Here is a 5,000-nt window from a genome sequence, read left to right as displayed (position 1 = left end):
AAGGTTTAGCTGCGGCCATCTCCTGTAGCTCAATGATAGATCATCTGAACTAGTAATCTGAAGATCACAAGTTTATCTCTTGTAGTGGATGAACTTTTCTAGTATGCCAGAGTTATTGTATGTAAGTAAAACTATCTATGAAGCTACCGTGAAGTATTTGTTGAGTTCACCTTTGCATTGCAACAACTCTTCTCGAACTTTTGAACCCTAAATTTTACAGAAGTCAAGACAATTTAGCCATACTACAATCAAAGGAAACACAAATGTTACATGTAGTTTTTCATTGGCCTTTGCTGATGTCGTGGCTAGGGTCGAGGCCATCCATCATCCTATTGAACAACCTGTCCTCAGTAATACTAGTACTTATTTTTATACCAATCCCAAATGGACAGAAAGCTGAACGAACTTCAGCTTACATGTGTTAGGATTTGAACCCAGAGCACTGGGATACGGTCTGCAAGCAAGGACCAGTAAAGGACTGCCCCATGACAAGAAACGTCAGTAATACTTGGTGCAATTGTTTATTGACCAGTGCTTGCTTTTGTTTTTAATGTTAAGGCTGCTATTCGCCGAGTAACCATCAGGAGAGCATTCACACCTGTTTTTGTTGGATAAGCTCTTAAGAACAAAGGAGTGCAGGTTTGTAAGTTCCTCTTCTGTCATTGCATCACAAGTGTACATAACTGACACGAAATCACACTGCATGCATGTAGGCATCACATGGCTGGTGACATCATGGACATGTATTATGGACAGGACAAGACATTAAAGTGGGGTTGTAAAGCAGTGTTTAGTGCTGTTGCATGGGTGCAAATACTTTTCAAGTCTTGATTTTTTTGGTCTTTTTAAAAAAAAAAATTGTCGTTACAACTGCTTCAGCTGTTCCATTTATTGGAAAATCAGGACATTGCCACAAAGTTAAAAGCAAAGAGGGTTGCACTATTTAATCCGTACTCTTGAAATTGAAAAATATGTCTTCATACCTGTGGACACCAAGAATTTTGCTAACAATTCATTTTGGTCTAGTGAAGCTATGATCTTCGCAGTTATGAACGCAATTTTTACCATTGCGCGGAGAAGCCTGAAAAATTCAGGACTTCTCCGCGCAATTGTAAAAATTGCGTTCATAACTGCGAAGATCATAGCTTCACTAGATTTCATATCCGCAGTTCATATCTGATTCATTTCATATACCATTTAATCATTGATTCATTCCTCACGGGACCATTGGAACCCACAAATGACCAGCTCCCAACGTCAGTGGCTTCATAGCTCAGTTGGTTAGAGCATCGCACCGGAATCGCGAGGTCACGGGTTCAAACCCCGTTGAAGTCCTGAATTTTTCAGGCTTCTCCACGCAATTGTAAAAATTGCGTTCATAACTGCGAAGATCATAGCTTCACTAGATTTCATATCCGCAGTTCATATCTGATTCATTTCATATACCATTTAATCATTGATTCATTCCTCAAGGGACCATTGGAACCCACAAATGACCAGCTCCCAACGTCAGTGGCTTCATAGCTCAGTTGGTTAGAGCATCGCACCGGAATCGCGAGGTCACGGGTTCAAACCCTGTTGAAGTCCTGAATTTTTCAGGCTTCTCCGCGCAATTGTAAAAATTGCGTTCATAACTGCGAAGATCATAGCTTCACTAGATTTCATATCCGCAGTTCATATCTGATTCATTTCATATACCATTTAATCATTAATTCATTTTGGTTAGCATAATATTATTATCAGTGCACTGAACGTATTTTGAATTGTCTTCATCTAAGAATGGAGAGGATTGAAATGTATGTACACTGTATCCTGGTCATCTCTTTTTCAAACGTATTGTAAATATAATCAAAGTTCCTCAACCACTCTTGTAGATACCCAGCTCTGGTAATGACCACCACTGTAGAACCCTGTGTATTGTCTTCTCTACTTTTGACAAGAAGTTACAAATCCCAAGCATTTTGCTGAAAGCTCTTGTTGTAAGCGACTACCCTGTACTGTTTTATAATAAAGTTACTTGCAATAGCCCGTGAAATCCTCATACACGTAGTTATAGTTGCAATCCTTTTTTGATTTTTAAAAGATTTTCCAACTTTGATATTATAAGTTCAACCTCCGAACATTTGCCAAACACGTTTTCTGAAGAAGTACTGTTGCATCTTGACAAAGTCATCTTCACATCATACAACATATTTGTTTTGAGCTACATGTATAATGAGTTTATGACATGTATGCTCAGCGACAGGGCATGAAATGACATGACATCACACAACATGGATCTTCAACAACCTTTCTCTAGTTTTGCAATTTTTGATGTATGGACAAGCGGCACCTACTGTAACAGACTACTTTGACGGTACGGCAACCATTGTTCCAGTTAGCTATTATGCGATGCCCAGGTGACAAAATACATATTAATTTGCCTTTTGAGAATCCTACAATATGTTTTTAAACAATATAAATAAATAATGGTTACCGAATTGTCGAAGTAGTCTGTTCAGCTAATTATTATTTTTTATTTTTTTATTTACTCATTTCAGTTACACAGATTTTAATAAAAGGGAAAACATTAAAGCTCCCAATAGAAATCAATTCCTTGGTAAAAATAAATACTCTAAACATCCTAAGAATACATAAACATCAAGCTAACATTACTAATTTTAACCCTAACTCTATTCCCAAATGTTGTTCAATGTTGATATTCGGCAAAACTTTTCATTAGAAGAAGTCAATCTTAAAAAAACAAAAATAAGCAAAAGAAATCATGAAACAAGAGTTTACGCTAATCCTGGATTAAGTTAATCGCTTTCGAACAACTGGGCCCCAGGGGTTCCCCATTGACAAGTAAAATTGTCTGGCGTTAGACAGAGTAAAATACCAAGTATGGCCGATTAAGGCCGGTTTAGGGGTGAAAGGGATTTATAAAACACATCTGTGGTTGAATCAGTGAAATGAAATTTAAATTGCTTACTGACATTTTTATAACATTAAATATATGACTGTGATTTGTCTTCTCGGTAGCCTCTCTTGTTGTGGATTACTTGCCTAATGCAAGTGAAGTCAGAAATTTTGCTTTGGACACTGAAAAGTAAGATTGGTACTTAAACCAAGAGAAGTGTTTTTCTTTGATAACTAGGGCGTAGTTGGAAATTACAGTGGTGGTGTAATTATTGCTAATCCTCCTACCCAGAGTTGCACCTATGACCTTCCAAATGGATACCCAGCCACTTACATGTGCCCACAAGAGATTTTTGGTAGCTTAGGCCACAAACCTAGGTTTGAAAATGTTATTAAATTTTACAGTCATGCTTTGCTAATCCATTCCCTGAGCCTGCTTTGCACTTTGGTCTCTTTGAAACCTTCAATGTCCATCCTTGAACTTACTTTTTGATGGGAATTTAATAACAGTGTACCTTGTGGGTTTCTGACAGTATTGCATGTTATCAAGGAGTTTAAATTAAGGAACGATGCTGGCTACGGAAGGCACTTGCAAATTAAAGGAGTGAGGATGCTCGTTGTCTCGCTCAGTGGTGTAAATTTCGGATTTTGGTCTCACTTGGGGTATTCTGGGCAAACCGCCATCATATGCAGCCCATATGTAGCCGTGAAGGTCTCGTTTAGGGTTGCACGCGAAGAAATTAAAATATATTTATATTAATTATATAAACACCAATGAAATACCACGTGAGCTTTCGGGCGAAAACGTGATATCTTCACGCGTGAAAAGATCACTGTTGCTATGGTTACATATAAATGCCTTTTGTGAATGATTTGGTATTTCATTAGTGTTTAATAATAGAATATCACATGGCCGCTTGGAGATACGAAATTTCTCTTCTCGTGTTGAAAAATATTTCACTCCTTCGCTGCGCACACTCGTGAAATATTTTTCAACACTCGAAGAGAAATTTTGTATCTTTGCGCGGCCATGTAATATCCTCTATATGTTTAAGGTGTTTTAAATGTTGCCTCTTTTAGGGGTTTATTATTATTATTATTATTGTTGTTATCGTTATCGTTATCGTTATCGTGGATTCAGCACCGGCTTTTCCAAAAGTTGGATCCAAGTTATCTTCTTGGGGGCCAGGCAACAACATGTTGCCTAAGCAAACCCAAATTTTATCATGGCTTTCATCGCTCCAGAACCTTTCTCAGAATTCTTGCTGTGCCAAGGAGAGCAGTTTTTTGAATTAGAAGTGTTAGTGCCAATGTGCTTTATTATTATTATTATTATTATTGTTATTATTATTATTATTATTATTGTTATTGTTATTGTTATTATTATTATTAACTTGGCTTCTTTTGAAAGTTTTATCATGTTCAGTCAATATTGTGTTCTTATTTCTTTGGATAGGCTGGAAGATTTGGCCAGCTAACTTACCTCAGAGTGTACCAGGGCTCTCTTAAGCGTGGGGCCGGGGCTACATCGTAAACACTAGGACCGCAAAACGTGTCAAGGTCCCAAGGATTGTCCGAATAATCTATGGAGGTGATAAATTCACAGCGTTGAATACATTTCGTATTTATTAACACAGAAACATTTTCTACCATGATTAAAGGCGCTGTTACACTGTGAAATGTAACCATTGAAGAGTTTCAAGCTTACAGCTATGGCTTTAATGTTAAAATATTGGGTGTACCGGAATGTGCGAGCCAAGAGTCTGCTTTGCAAACTAGTAATCTGTGTGTTGCGATCTTCAACAAGATGGGTGCTGAAGTTACATTAACTGATATTGACGTTGCCCTTTGTGTGAAGCCAAGGATCACTTCCAACCGGCCGAAGCCGATCATCTGCAAATTCACCAGGCGATTAGCCCGTGAAGAAGTGATGAAACGAAGGACTGCAATTTCACTTGTTCAACCTCGAGAAATTGGTCTATCAGATGATGTGATATTAACCAATGCGAAAATTGTTGACCATCTGACGCCCTCTGCTCAAGAATTATTTGCAGCTTCTAAATCTTTCAAGGAACAACACCAGTTCAGCTACTGCTGGACGA

At 37.9% G+C, this 5,000-nt stretch overlaps 1 long non-coding RNA gene across 8 annotated transcripts in view; it reads left to right on the top strand.

Annotated features, from left to right (window-relative positions):
- Positions 1-5,000, top strand: part of LOC137984777 (uncharacterized) — a 39,636-nt gene that overhangs the window by 29,735 nt on the left and 4,901 nt on the right. For all 8 annotated transcript variants that reach the window (XR_011119170.1, XR_011119171.1, XR_011119168.1 and 5 more), the window contains 3 exons: positions 559-639; positions 3,022-3,088; positions 4,355-5,000. The exon at positions 4,355-5,000 is cut by the window's right edge and continues 112 nt beyond it. This is a non-coding gene — a long non-coding RNA (uncharacterized lncRNA). The remainder of the gene's footprint in view (positions 1-558; positions 640-3,021; positions 3,089-4,354) is intronic.

This window comes from Montipora foliosa, chromosome 14, assembly GCF_036669935.1.
Source record: "Montipora foliosa isolate CH-2021 chromosome 14, ASM3666993v2, whole genome shotgun sequence".
In the NCBI taxonomy this organism is placed as follows: domain Eukaryota; kingdom Metazoa; phylum Cnidaria; class Anthozoa; order Scleractinia; family Acroporidae; genus Montipora; species Montipora foliosa.
Note: the sequence above shows the minus strand (reverse complement) of the source record. Positions and strands in the feature narration are given on the sequence as shown.